General features: G+C 58.1%; 1 protein-coding gene and 1 long non-coding RNA gene across 2 annotated transcripts in view; both read left to right on the forward strand.

Moving 5' to 3' along the window:
• The window catches only part of PARVB (parvin beta), a 79797-nt gene that overhangs the window by 10069 nt on the left and 54614 nt on the right, over nucleotides 1–15114 (forward strand). The gene's annotated exons all lie outside the window — the stretch shown is intronic.
• On the forward strand, nucleotides 9130–14340 carry LOC107505538. The gene is made up of 2 exons (XR_001595725.2): nucleotides 9130–9870; nucleotides 14109–14340. It is a non-coding gene; the product is annotated as an uncharacterized LOC107505538 (long non-coding RNA).

Raw genomic sequence — 15114 nt, forward strand, 5'->3', positions numbered from 1 at the left:
ACACCAATCACAAGCCAGGTGCTTCTGACCGAAAGGCTATAAATCAGGGGTTCCCACCACCTCCTCCTCGGGTTTGATTAATTTGCTAGAGTGGCTCGCGGGAGCTCAGAAACATTTTACTTGCTAGATTACCAGTTTACGATAAAGGATGCAGCTCAGGTACAGGCAGATGGAAGAGATGCATCAGGCACAGGGTGGGGGAGGGGACTGTCACTCTCCCTGCGTCTGCACGGGCTCGCCAACTAGGACGCTCTCTGAACCGGACGGACCTTTTGGGTTTTTATGGAGGCTTCATTAGAGAGGCTGATTGATTAAACCACTGGCCGTTGGAGGTTGAACTCAATTCGCCGTTCCCCCACCCCAACGCCCACGCCAGGTCCTAGGGTGGGATGGAAAGTACCAACTCTCTAAGCGCCCATTGGTTCCCCTGGCAACCAGCCTCCCTCCTTAGGTTACATGGGGTTTTTTTTCCAGAAGTCACCTCGTTAACATAACAAAAAACACCTTTACCACTCTCTAGGCCAAGAACTGGGATCGAGACCAAATCTATTTATTTCTTATTATAAATCCCAACTATCACAATTCCCAAAACACACCTCTGATAAAGGACTGGTGTCCAGGATGCGTAAAGAACTCCTCCAACTCGGTACTAAAAAGACAGACAACCTAGTAAAAGAATAGATAATAAGTTGAACAGACGCTCCAGCCAAGAAGACGCACGAATGGCCCACATGCATCTGGAAAAGGCCTCAGCGTCATTAGTCACTCGGGAAATGAGCCACAAATGGGAACCGGAGGCCACACACTCACTCCACACCTAGCAGAACGGCTTAAAGTGATCACACCAAGACTTGGCGAGGCGTGGAACACGTTGGGGTGCGCGGCTACGGGGCTGTCGTCTCGCAGGAAGTAGTTGGGGAATTTCTTTAAGAGCTGGACACGTTCCCCACCCCCACCACAATCCAGCAATCCCAATGTGTTTGCTCAAGCGGAATGGAAACCTGTGAGCGTGAGAAGACTTATGCTGGGATGTTCACAGCCGAACATCCTGGGAACAGCTCAGTGTCCATGCACAGACGACGGAGAAGTGGTCGGGGGAATGTTCACGGGGCAGGATGCTCGCAGGCAAGAAGAAGGACTGAAGAGCTAATACATATGACAAGAAGGTGACTCAAAACGCCCCCGCCTAGCTAGCAAAGGCGGCCGGACCCCAGCGCGCACTGCGCAATTCCGTTGACACGCAGTCGGCCGATGGTCGAAACTGATCTCTGGTTGTTGCTTCTGGGGCGGAGATGGAACTTGACAGGAAGGAACAGGACGGAACTTTCTGACTCTGAAAACATCCTCTATCTTGACAGGGGTTTGAGATCCGCAGATGCATGAGTCTGTCACGACGGGCACTTAAGAATGTGCATTTCATTGCACGCAAATTTTAACTGAAAAAAATTTTTAAAAAGAACTATAAGTAAATACTGAACTCTAGTTATTCAGATGTATAGGGGCGACAGAAAGGTGGAAAGGTGCCTCCCGTCTGCAACTTACTTTGAAACGTGTAAAAAGTCGAGGTGACGGTACGGCGAGCTGAATAACCGCGCCCAACGCTGCCCACGGTCCAGTGTCTGGGGCCTGAGGACGCGTCACCTTACGTGGCAAGAGGGCTTCGCAGGTGTGCTAAAGTTAAGGCTCTTGAGAGGAGGTGCTTATCCCAATCATCTGTCAGCGGAACAGGCTGGAGCGATGTGGGGTGCCGGCGAGGAGCGTGAGCACCTGGAAACGCGGAGCGGCGCTCTCCCCGAGCCCCGGGAAGGAACGCGGCCTGCTGACACCTTGATTTTAGCTAGCGAAACCCGTGTTGGACGTCCGACTTCCGGAAGCGTAAGATGATACATTTGGAGGCTCATTTATTTATTTATTTATTTATTTTTTAAGCCGCTGAATTCATGGCGATTCGTTATGGCAGGGACAGGATGTGCGGACAGGTGGGCTGCTGGGTGGAGGGATGGATGGATGCGGAAAGGTGGCGGCGGCGGACCGCGGGTGTCCAGGTGGTCACTGTCGACTTCCTCACGCGGGTCTATGTGTTCGGACATTTTAATAATAAAGTACCAGGGAGGTGCTTGGGCTAGACAAGTAGAAAGCCCTCCACAGCTGTTAGCCAGCGTTCTTATCATCGATGTTATTACAACTCTTGCCGGTCCCCGCTTTACCCATCAAACAGAGACGAGGTGCAGGGGCAGAGACCAGGGGACAGGCCGGTGGCAAGGGGACGGAGCTCCACAGACTCTTCCTTTACGTCCGCTGTGATTGCTGCCTGCCGCCTGGGCAGGTCCGGGCTGCAAGCATTTACAGAGATGGGCTGGGGCGACCCAGCGCCCTGGGATCTGTGTCCCCATCTTCTTCAAAAGCACCGCTGCTTCTGAGAATGCCTGCACTTTTTAGGGGGAAGAGAGTGTTTTTGCAAAGTCTATCAGGAAAACATATTATTAGTATAATGAGATTTTAATGATTTGAAATTTTGTTGGAGCAGCATACGGGATTTCAATCTTACTGTGTGCAGCTGGGCTTCGCTTTTATCTTATTTTATTTTATTTTTTTTTTCCCTTGGGCCTCATTGCAAGGACATATTTCTACAATCGTTATTTCGTTTTTCTTTCTTAGAGCCCTGCTTGTAGGCTATTCCTAATTGCCTTGTTTGGGAGAGCTCTTGGAGAAAAAAAAAAAGAATGTCTTTTTTGTAAATGCTTGATCAGAAAGAACTAGAGCGTGAGTGCTGTCGCCGAAGGAGATTCATGTCCCTTTAAGATTTATGCCAACACTCTCCGCTCCTCATTCATTATTGCCTCGAAGTAGGAACAACCCCCGGATAAACACGGCCTGTCCATACGACGGAATACTATTTGGCAAGGAAAAGGAACTAAGTGCCAACATGTGCTACCTCACGGATTAGCCTGGGGGACAGTATTCTTGGTGAAAGAAGCCAGACACAAAAGGTGACATGGTATCGAATCCCACTGACGTGGGCTGTCCACAACGGGCAAGTCTGCAGGGACGGAGAGGACGTTAGAGATCGCGGGGGGCTGCGGGGAGGAGGGGTGGGGTGGGGCTGCTGAGGGGCACAGTTTCTTTTTGGAGGTGACGAAAACATTCCCAATTTGACAATGTTGATGGTCCCGTGACCTGTGAACATGCCCCAAACCACTGAATGGCACATTTTAAAAGGACGAATTGTATGGAATACGAGTTCATGCTGCCGAGTGCTTCCGGGCTGCTCGGTCAGGTCGGGGAGTTCCCTCCAGCTGCACGTCAGCATCCTTGCGTGTTCGCAAGGCGGGTCTTTAACCTGGTGGTGAGGCTGGCGAGTAGGGACCCATGGGAATGTTGGGTCTTCCTCCTCGTCTTTCTCTGGCAGCTGTCCCACGGCAGGCTCTGCCTGGGCTGGCACTGCCCGGGGGGCGGGCTTGGGCGAGCGAGAATGGGGACCCCCGGAAGTCGCGTGCCCAGTTTCACCTGACCTTGCGTGCTTGGGAAGGAGACTCTGATCAGGTTCTTAAAGGGTCAACAGATGGTCAGGAACCTTGCAGCTGAGACGGTGGCTGTTAAACAAACGTATTTATGTATTTGTTTGTTTGTTTGCTCATTTTACCATGACCCACGGTAAAATAGGCATTTTACATAGAGACGCTGGTTCAAGCGTGCGTTTATTCCGATCTATCATATATCTATCTTAAAAAGTTTCATGAAATAATATCTTCCTGTGAGGGAAGCACATGGACCTTTTCCATTCTGTTCCATTTCGTCGGAGTAATGTGCCAGTCACGATTACTGATCGTGTGACCCGGCGGGTCAAGGTAATAGTTTCAAAATGTTGCTCTTGGAGACGCAACGAGGGAACACGCATCGGTGGGGGAACACGCATCGGTGGGTGTCGGGGGGGTAGGGGGCCCAAGTACTTTTCAGGGCTATTATTACGGGGTCTGGTATCTAAGGTCCCGCCTGGCTTCTCAGCTCTCGTTTGTTCATTGTCGTTCATTGGTCAGTCCTGCGGTCCTTCGTCAGTGCATGCGAGTTCCCGCGAGACCAGGTACCAGGCTGGGACAGGAGCCAGTGGAGTGAGATTCCATAGGGATTTTAAGGTGGGTTTTCCTCTTTCCATAAAAGCTGTCACTGGGATTGCCTTGAATTTGAAGATTGCTTCGGGGGTAGAATCGCCCTTTTAGCCACATTCAGCCTTGCGACCCATGAACTCGATGTCTTTCCGCTTATTCGGGACTTTCTTCTTTAATTCCTTCGGCGGAGTTTTGCGGTTCCCGGTGTGAGGCGTTTGCCTCCCCACTTGGACTCCCGCTGGGTGGGTGGTCTGTGCGTTTGGGGCTGTCGCAGAGGGATCGTGTTCCGTGCCGGGGCAGCCGGGCAGTGCCGGGCGCCTCCCCGATGCCCACTGGCCCAGTTCTTGCCATTTTTCCTCGCCGGGGTCTCGCCCTCGTGGTTGGGGGTGGATGGCAGCCAGCGAGTGTGCCCCGGCTGGGCTTGGCTGATGGGGGGCGGGTGCTGACCACAGGAGATAGACGAAGTCGCTCTCAGGTGGCCCCCTGGCAAGTCCGACAGAGCAGAGGTCCCGGCACAAAGGACGGTGCGGTGACAATCGTTGAGCTGCCGCCGCCGACTGCCCTGATTGCACGTCATCTCCGTACACAGACCCCCTGCATGCCGCTGACGGGAGGAGGCGCAGAGGGCGGCGTGTTGCTCTGCTCGCGTTGGCCGGGGTGGCGTGCTCACCGCGGGAGGTCCCGGGCCGGAGTCTGGGCCAGACCACGGGGCGTTCGCACCAGCTCGAGGTGTTCACGGGTCCGAGACAGCGTGTGTGGGGGGTGGAGTATGGCTGGGGACCTGGAGGCCGAGGCCAGAGCCTGCTGACCGGAGCCTCGGGGCCCTTATCTGGGAAGGCGGGGGCTGCGCGGCCTCGCCTCCGTGGCTCTGGGGTGAAGCGAGGCCGCAGGGAAGGGCCGAGCTCGGGGCCTGCGCGGGGAGCCCAGGCCGGGCGTCGCGGTTTGTCAGCCTCCGATCCGAGGGCTTCGCCTGAGCCAGCACCGTCCTCTCCGTCCTCACCGCTGCTCGGCTCACTCCCGCTCCCGACGCCTGGGTCCTCGCTGTGGCCCCATTTCACAGGCGAGGGGCCTCGAGGACAGAGAGGATGGGCGTGTTGCCCCAGGGCCCCGCGGTGTAGGTGGAGGAGCCGGGGCCCCGCCGAGCCTGCACCCCCAGCTACTGGGCTGCGCGCGCCCTTGTCACGCTGGGGAGGGGCTGCTGCCCCCGGCCTTGGCTTCCTCGTCTGTGCAATGGGTGCGAGAGGCCCGCTCGGCCTCCCTGCCAGAGGCGTCAGGGGACGGCACATCGGAAGCATGGTGGAAGCCCAGGAGAGCGCTTAGCGACCCCGAGGCCACTGCGGGGGGTGGCCGTGGTTCCCCCAGCTACCCTCTGTAAGGAACGAGGTGGAAATGGAGTGAGTGACGCATTCATTCATTCATTCATTTGCTCCTTTGGCCAACGTTTGTGGGGCAGGCCTTGGGAATAGAGCCTAGCATGTGCCTCGCAAAGACCCCGCCCTCGGGAGGTCTTAGAAAAGTCGGGAGTCGGACTGGACTCTCCACCATGCCCAGGGCCGAAGGAACCTCAGAGCATGTGGTGGGCCCCACCCTGGCCTGGGGTCGGGGCGGGGCTCCCCTGCAGAAGTGGTCCTTACATTCTGAGCTGGAGGGTGAGTCAGAGTTAGTGGGAGGATGGGGAACCGGCAGGGGGAACAGCGTGCGGGAAGGCCGAGAGGTGGGGGCGGGGGGAGGAGACCGTGAGTCATGTCCCCTCGGTCCTAACCCCAGTGTGTCACGGTGTGGCCTTGTTTGGAGAGAGGGTTTTTACAGAGATGACCCAGCTGGAGTGAGGTCATGGGGGTGGGCCCTAGTCCAGTGTGAACGGTGTCCTTACAAAAGGACCTGAGGACACAGATGGAGTGGGGGGGGTGGTGGAAGACCACGCGGAGTCGAGGGAGGGGTCGACGCTGGAGGGGACGATGCCACCCGCATGCTGAGGAGGAGGAGGAGGGGGAGGAGGAGGAGGTTCCAGAAGAAGGTGGCCCTGCTCGCAGCTTGGCCTTGGACTCCGGCCTGCCAACCACGAGGTTGTAAATTTCTGCCATCGAAGTCTCTGGTCCGTGGGACCTCGCGGCTGCAGCCCCAGGATGCGACCACAGCTCACGTGGCTGGAGCTCGGGGGCGTGGGGCGGGGGGTGAGTTCAGGTGGGTCTCGGCCCCTCGCTGGCTGTGACCGCTGGTGGTGGGGGTGGCACTGTCTTGTCAGGTCAAGGACCAGCACCCGAGGGCCTAGGGCGTTCAACTCCTTTACCCGGCCTCCTCTCGGGGTGCAGGAGACATGGCGGAGTGGATCACGCCACCTGGCTTTGCTGCATCGTGACAGGGGAAGCAGAGCCCTTAATCGTGGGGGGGCTGCATCAGTGCTGGGGTCCCCGGTCATGGGCGTCCCCCTCCCACGGGCACCCCAGGGCTTTTCCACGCCGGAGATGTGTGCGAACAGCCCTCGCCAAGAGCCCAGCAAACAACACACTTTCCCCTGCAAAAAAAGAAAAAAGAGAACAGAAAACGAGACAGAGGCCAGGGCCCGGAGCCTTGCGCTAGGATTTAAGGAAACTGTCACGTCTGAGTGGAGGGGACGTCTCAGCTCTGCATGGGATCCTGTGGTGACAGAGACCCAGCTGGCATTGTTTCAAGCGGGAAAGGGCTGGCTTAGGGAACAAGCCTTACAAAGGACAGAAGGGCGAGGCCTCCAGGAGGCCTGAGCTGCGGATCCGGCTGCTGGCGTGACCCCGCCCAGCCCCGGCTCACATCCCTGCAGTGAGCATCACAGGGGTGGGGGGTGGAGAGCCCCATCTCCCACCCGCCTCCACTGAGTCAGCCCCAGAAAGACGGAACGTTGGGGTCAGGCCACAGGTGCACCCTCAGTCTGTCATGTCACATCCTGTCGCTGGGGTGGGCAGCAACTGTGATGATTACGTGACTCCCACACCGCCGTGTCCCAGCCGTGTGGCCGCGGGACTCGGGCGCAGGTCCAGGCTATCTGGCTCCGCAGCTGCTCTGGCCTGTGTCACCTTCCAAGATAAATGAAAACCGAGCCTCATTTTGCAGAGCAGGAAACTGAGGCCCTGAGAGCCGCGGGGAGCTGGGTCTCACGTCGAGTGGGCTTTGCACTCAGGACGGTCCCCAGTAGATTCCGGCCAGCTCGGGATGTGTCAGAACAAGCAACGCGGGCCAGGAACGCGATGGGCAGTCAGCAAGGCAGGTTCTCAAGGTTCGCTCCGGTCTGACCGAATCTGGGTGTCGCCGGTCTAGAAGCATCTGAAAGGCAGCAGGCGACACGCACACAAAGCACGGACGGACCGCATCCTGGGGTAGAGCAGATTTCCCCAGCGGTCAAAGGCCGCCGTGGCCCCGTCCTCGCCGCTGTGGCGGGCCCGTCGGTTGGCTTTTCATTTTTCTCGGTGTCGGAATGGTCCGACTTCGAGCACAATTTCCAGGGCCCCTCGCTGGCTGTGCGTTGCGAGGAACTTCAGGGACTGCAGTAGCCCTGCAGGGTCACCCCGAACCGGGGCTTGGTTCCTGTGAAAGGCGGAGACACCGCCTGGGACTCGGGCTCGTCATCTGGACCCACGGCGGGGACTCCAGCGTCCAGGCAGGTCCGGCCTCCGACTCCGCTCTTTCGTCGCTGCTGGGGTCGGATCTTAGGGGTTCCCCTGCCCACCATGAACGGTGAGCCCGTTTCCCTTTGGATACCAGGGCACACGAGGCCCCGGGGGTACACGTGCATCTCCGCTCCGCAGGGGTGTGCGTGCGCGCGTCTCCACTCCCCGGGGGCTGCGCGTGCGCGCGTCTCCATCCTTCCGGAGGTGCGTGTGCGCGTTTCCGCTCTGCAGGGGTACGTGCGTCTCCATCCTTTCAGGGGTGCGCGCACGTCTCGCTCCGCAGGGGTGTGCGTGCGCATGCGTCTCCATGGGGCGTGGTGGGGTTGGTGTGCGCATGTCTCCGCTCCCCCGGGGGGTGCGTCTGTGTCTGGACTGGTCCAGAGCCTGTCCTCCCTTCACAGTCTTGGTCCGCAGCAGAGTGTGTCAGCTTTTACTGTAAAGGGCCAGACAGTGAACTTTCAGTGACTACTCAACTCTGCCGCTGCAGCAGACGAGCAACCGTAGAAAATGCTAAGCGCGTGGGCACGGCTGTGTTCCAATAAAGTTTTATTATTTACCAGAACAGGCCAGGGGCCGGATTTGGTTTGCTGACCCCCAGTGTACAGCATAGATTCTACTCCCTAGATGTGAGGTATGTGTTCCGTCCTCTTTCTGTCTTACATGTTAATGAAAAAGCAATTCCAAACCTCCCCTCCCCCCTCCACGATATTCTGAACCCGCTAAGACCCCGGATGCCGCCCACGGGTAGGGGGGAGACAGGGTCTGGGTCACTCGTCCTGTCCTGGCTCGGTCACGCTGAGCTGACCCGGAGGACTTTTCAATCCCCAGGATTGTTTGGGGGAGTAGATGTGTCAGTGTGTGAGAGAGGGCCTCGTGAACCGTCCCGTGTCACCTCACGGCACACAGGTGTGTCACCAGGAGCGTGCACGGAGGAGACACTTGGGCAGAGAAGTGGGAATGGCAGCCGGGCCGGCCGTTCATTCCCCCCCGTGTCCCGTGATGCCCCTCGCAGGTGCGGCGGACCGACTTCCGGGGCTGCCGGCTTCCTGAGCCCCATCTGTGCTGAGTAGGGAGTAGTGACCCTGTTCCTACCTGACACCTTAGCCAGGTTAGTGGGAAGGGTCTCCGTGGACAGGTGCCACGCAATCAAAGACGGACACGTGCTTCGTGGCTGCAAGTTCGCCGCTGTCTCACGCAGCGAGCCGGAGGCTCCAGACGCGCCGAGCCGTCTCTCAGGCCGTGGGCGGGCGCTGAGGGCTTCGTAGGATCGGAGGGTGCCCTGCTGGTTCCGCTGCCACTGGGAACGGCCTGCACCTCCATCCCTGGGCGCTGGCCGCTGAGGAAGCCTGGTAGACCCAGCCCCGACAGGGGCCAGGTGCGCGGTTCCGGGCGCCAGGGAGCCCGTGGGCAGTGACGGTGCCGAGTGGGCCAGGCTGTGCTGGTCTCCGGCTTGGCCACGGCTGTCCCCGTCCCCTCTCCATGGGAGGAGCGCTGCATATAGTTGGCATCGCACTGGTTAAGTGATGTTTTCGCCAGGATCCACTTTGACGTGCTGGTATGATGCTCGCCCCAGAAGGAGCTGGGGAAGGAAGGGCACGGGCGAATCGTGTCCCCTGGTCCCCAGAGGAGGTGCTTGAGCCCTAATCTCTGGAGCCCAGGGCTGCGACCTTATTTGGAAATGAGGCCCTTGCAGATGTGATAAAGGTGGACGTTATGATGTCATCCCAGTGTGGGCTGAGCCCCACACGCAATATGACTGGAGGCCCAAGTCAGACACAGTCACTCAGGAGAGGAGGCCATATGAAGGTGGAGGCAGAGACCGCAGCGACGTGGCCACGGGCTGAGGAAGGATGCCAAGGGCTGACGGCCACCATCGGGCCCCAGAAAGGGCAAGGGAGGCCCCTCCCCCGGGGCCATCAGAGAGCGTGGCCCTGCCCCTCACCCAGAGGTCGGCTTCTCCAGAATGGTGGGGGAGGGGGAAGAAATGTCTGTTGTTTCAAGCCTCCCAGGTTGGATCCTTCAAAGCAGTGACCACAGGACGCTGACAGCCTCCATCCGGCCTTGGACCCTCCCTTGGTTGCTCTCCAGCCAGTGAGGCTGTCAGTGAAACTGGAAGGTCGCAGGTAGGTCGGGTTCCAGGAACTAAGCCGGAAGTGCCCCGTGAAGGTTCTGCCCCCAGAGGTGCCGTGGGCGCCGAGCGCGAGCCTGCGCTTGCATGAACTGTTGCCTGGTGAACCCAGGGGGGCCTGGAGGGTCTAGACCTACTTTCCTCACCTGATTCTGAGCATGCTGGACAAAATAAATGAGAACTCACGTTCCTGCCGTCACCCCAGCCCTAAGTTCTCTGCCCCTTAAAAATATGAAAAAATTGCTTTATGATTGCTATTAATCATTGAAAAAACAGTAATTTTTTTCTGTGAAGGTCCAAAGAGCAGGAGGTGTAGGCCTCGTGAGGCGTCGGACTCTGGAGCGAGCTGGGTGTGCCCCTGGCGTGAGGCAGCCACGGACGATGCCTCAGCACGCAGGTGTGGCCGTGGCCCGGTGGCACCTTTCTACAAAACTAGGTGGCCCCAGCAGCTGCACTTTGAAAAAAAAAAAAACACGTTTATATGACCTCTTCTACTTCTAGAATGTTCTCAGAGGGATGCGGCCGTTTCAAATACTGTCATGGCTACCTGCGTTTTTTACGGTGACCCCTGGGTTGAGTAGGGGCTGTGCAGATAGGCACCCCACGACGGCGTTCCGCGAGCGAGGGTTGCGAAGGGCCTGGCCCCCGGGACGTACCCAGTGTGTGTGTCGTTGAGCTAACTCGCTCCCGCTGGGGAACACGGTCGTTAGAAAACACACAGCGACATAGCAACGTGATTCACAAAAGCCACGTGTCTATCAGCCGACGCGCGGATCAACACGAGGTGCCGCATCCACGCAGCGGGGTGCGACGCGAGCCCGACGAGGCTGGAGACTGAGGGTGGCCACGGCACCGATGAACCTGGGGACCGTTATGCTCGGCGAAGCAAGCCGGTCACAGAAAAGGCGAATCCTGTGTGATTCCGCCGAGATGCGGTCCGCAGAGCAGATGCGTAGAGACAGAAGGGGGAAGGGCGGGGGCGGGGAGAAACGGGGACGGGGAGTTGGCGTTGGACGGGGGCCGAGTGTCAGTCCGGGACGAGGAGAAAGTTCAGTGGTTGCATGGTGGCAACGAGTGCCCTGCAGTGTGAATCTCCTTAATGCCACTGAGCTGCCCTAAGAAATGGTTAAAATGTAAGTGTTCGGTATACTTTTCCACGGTTAAAAAATAAGTGAACGAATACCGTGAAGTGCGTTGCACATACAGAGAGCGTACGTAGGCAGTGTCAAGAATAATGAAATTACCCTCGGTCCTACCCCTTGACTGAGGTAAGGTCCCCCGTACCCCGGCAGAGGGGCCCCGCCCCGCCTTGACCGCGCGCTCAGCATTTCTCCGCCTTGCTGGCGGTCAGCCATGCTTTCCAGGACGTCGTTCGCCACTGCCTAACATTGACCGTTATGCGCCCGGAGCCGGCCCGGCTCATCGCTGGCCTCCAGCGGCCCAGCCTTGCCGCGTGGCGCAGCCACCCCGCCTGCCTTCATGTCCGATCCGCGCCGGGAATGCTGTCGCTTCGGAGCTCGGCGGAGGGCGATTCGGTGCCTGGGCTGCGGGAGGACGGCCCTCGGCTGAGTTTGGAGTGAGAGGCAGGAGAGCGAGTGCTGAAGGGAGAGGATGCCAGGCCGAGCTGCCCAGCCTCCCGGTGCCCCACGCCTCCCGAGGCTGACGTGGCAAGTTCCCCGACCCCTCCGAGTGGTCAGGGCACGGGGACAGCACCAGGTCGTGGGGTGGCTCCCATGCCCGGGGACGGCCCCTGCGAGGCGCCGTTCATCCTGTCTCCGCGGCCCTCCCGTCTGAACCTGGCGAAAACGCTCCGCTTGTAAGCGTGTCGTTCCACTTCTGGGAAAATTAAACACATTTAAGAGTAGAAGAAATTAGGGCATTTGTGATCATTAGCCAAGTAAATTATGTTTCGAAAAACGTAATGTACCAAGGAGGCTAATGGCACATGGCGGTGTGCTCAATAAATATTTGTGAAGACGAAGGATAATTTGATGAGCCAGGATCATGGGATTCTTTGGTTCTAAAACTAATGCCGTGAGTGTAGAGCAGTCACGGCTGCTAAAAATAATTCGCATTTACAGAAAATCCAGAGATGAGAGGAAAGGTCATGGGGGGCCCGGGGTGGGCTGGCGTGCCGTGCCCCAGGAGGCGCCCCCTGCCCCGGGAGGAGCCCCCCATCCTGGCAGGCACCCCAGGGCCATTTGTGGCCCGGGTCATGATCTGAAGCCTGAGTCCATCAGGGCTCTGAAAAGACCTGTCTCGGAGTATCTGCCTTAGCCAAGCTGACCATGAGTAGCACGTAGTGCCCACTTCGCAGCCGACAGTGTGTCTGAGGTGTGGCTGGGACCCCGTGTCTCCGCCCTCTGGCCGGGCTGGGAGCGAGGGATCCTTCCTCGCCTTTTCTAGTTCCTGGTGGTCCCCCAGTCCTGGGCCCGTGCAGACAGCACGCCATTCTCGGCCGCTGTCGGCACATGGCCTTCTCCCTCTGCGTGTGTCTGTGGCCACGTGTCTGCAGGGGCACTGGCCGGGCCCACCCGAATCCCGTGCGACCCATCTTAACCCAGCATGCAGGCCCTGTCTCCAAATTAGATCGCAGTCACAGATTCCCGGGGGACGTGCCGTTGGGGCGGACACGGTTCACCCACAGCACCGCACGCCTAGCAGATGCCTAAAGCCTGCTTTTTAAGAAACGTGTTTCTGTGACCGCTCTGTCCATAGATGAGGCGTGGCGGGGATACACGGCAAACGCCTCGTCGACCACGTTTTATCTCGGTTGTGCACGTTCCGTGGTTCAGCTTGAAGACCGCTCTTGGTTTTGCAGGGAGACGGGAGATCGGTTTGTTTTCTTTTCATTTGAAAGCGACTGTGAGGCTTGTGTTTGCACGGGGCCCGCAGCTGACACATCGATACGTCCTTTTAGATTAACGTCTGCTTTATGATTTCTATACAATTTTTCAGCAGTAAAATAAAGAGCAGTCCCCCTCCCCACCCCTACCCCCCCCCCCGCAACATACGAGCCTCCAAGATAAACACGGCTCCCTCCAGCCTGCGGAAATGCAATGAGCTGATACAGTGTCTCATTCCTGGGCTTAAGCCATCGCCACAAAATGCCGTGTAAATTCAGAATATCACGGATATTGATCATATTGGCTAGAGGAAAGATGTCATCCATCTCTTCTTAGACGTCTCACTCGGCTCGTTTGACAGGTGCAGAGGACATGTCACTCGACAGATGTAAAGGCGGCCGTCATGTGGTCTGAAACAGAGTTCTCTCCGAGGCGCGCTGGCTTAGCATGGCGGGGGGCAGGTGCGAGCGTCCCGGGGTGCAGCTTTGGCCCTCACTGCTTGTCACCAGAGGGAGCATCGCGTGTGTTCTGAGAAGGCGGGACGGGCTCGGGAGCGGCAGGTGGCTGCCCGCGTGAGGATTTCGGGGCTGATCGTCACGGAGGGGTGTCTCCCACATCTGGGGCTTCCCATGGGACGCTTTTTTGAATGTCTGAGCAGAGGAAACTTGGACTGAGCCGGAAGCGAAAGAAATCGGCTGTGAGAAAGAGGGTTGAAGCCGGGACCTTCGGGGGTCTGTCCAGAAGTCCCTGTGTGCCGGCGTGGGTGTGAGTCGCCAGAGCCGGGTGCCAGGTGCACCCAGTGGGACTTAACTGGGTCAGTGTCACCCGGTAACACAGCTGGATTCGACACCTAGACCTAGACAACCGCAGGACTGAACCTGCCTTCTGTGAGCACAGGCCAAGGAGCTATGGTTTGCTGTCACTCAGGAAGAGTAGTATATTGTGACAAGTTTGCACGGTGACAGAGGACTGACTACTCGACATAGTGTGGCGATCGCGCTGTAAGGTGTGTAAACGCCGGGTCACTATATCGTGCACCGGAAATGAATATAATATTGCATACCAGCTAGACTTAAGTAAATTAAGTGTAAATAGATGTAAAAATCTAAATAAATTAAATAATTTTCAGTGAATTAAAACAAAGGAAGAAGTAGTGCAGGATGGGAGGAGGTGCCGAGTCAGCGGAGCGAGGTTCCGGGGTCCGTCCGTAGCTCCCTGAACACAGTCCAGCCTCACGTTCATGCTCATTACGTTCCGCAAAGTCACCAAGAACGCTGATCAGCAACATCGCTGCGGCCCCGGGGGGTGCGCGGGCTCGCGGTCTTGGACAGTGGCCAGGTCAACGGATCAATAAATAACTTTGTTTCCTGTCTGTTTCTGTTTAAAGACTCCGCATGGAGTATACGTTGCTGATTCTGTGAACACCGAACTCGGCACCACCAGCACTGTAGGTTGACCTGAACCAAGCCTGCCCAGCACACAGCCTGCCGTCCTGGGGACACTAGATAGCACTTCACTGCGCTCGGGGCCATTTCAAACCATGAAACAAACAAACGAAAAACAACCCCAAAAGCACAAAAATGAGAAACTATGTGGCACTAAATAGACTGTGAAAATGACACCTGTTTGCAACGGAAGGGCTGAAACAGGACGGGGGTCCGCCGCCTGGGCGGATCTTGGCAGGGCGGGGGGGGGGGGGCGGGGGTCCGTCGCCTCGGCGGATCTCGGCCGGGAATGTGCACCTTGGGTTCCTTAGGGTTTTCTCTGCCCAGCGCCTGTCTGCAGAGGACCGTGCGTGCCGTGACTTCCGATCCGGGGCTCCCAAATCAACGTTAGTGAGGAGGTGAATTCGCACACGCAGGATCCATGAGAACTGAGGGTGGACTGTGCTTTGACGGGTGCTCGTCGAGCGCCCACTGTGTTTCCTCTGACCCCTGCCGTGAGCCATCACTCGGCCAGTGCTAGAATCGGGGTGCTCAGAGCAGCGGGGGTCTTTGAGGGGTACTTTTACCCCTGGTTTCCGGGGTTTGACTGGTCAGGGCTTTGGTGGAGGGAAGGGAGTGGTATTTACGGGGCTTTGACTTTGGGCAGCGCTAGGCGAGGGCCTGGGGACTGTCACCACACGCAGCCCTCAGGTCACATGCTGGGGAGAGGGCATGCAGACGCAGGGGTGCTGAGAAGACGCCCCTCCCGCCCGCCGTCCCCCGTGTGCAGACCGCAGGCCCCACGCCGCGGAGCGCTGGCTTCTCGGATCGCATGGTGGCCGTTCTGTCCTCGGCCGGCCAGGGCCGTCGTTTCTGAGTGCCCGCAGGACGTCCTCGCTCTGCTCTGACTGAGAAGCGTCCCCTCCAGCACCCGCAGCCTCCTGCTGCCCTGGCCTTGGGCTCTGGGGC

This window comes from Rousettus aegyptiacus, unplaced genomic scaffold (assembly GCF_014176215.1).
Source record: "Rousettus aegyptiacus isolate mRouAeg1 unplaced genomic scaffold, mRouAeg1.p scaffold_m13_p_2, whole genome shotgun sequence".
NCBI lineage: Eukaryota > Metazoa > Chordata > Mammalia > Chiroptera > Pteropodidae > Rousettus > Rousettus aegyptiacus.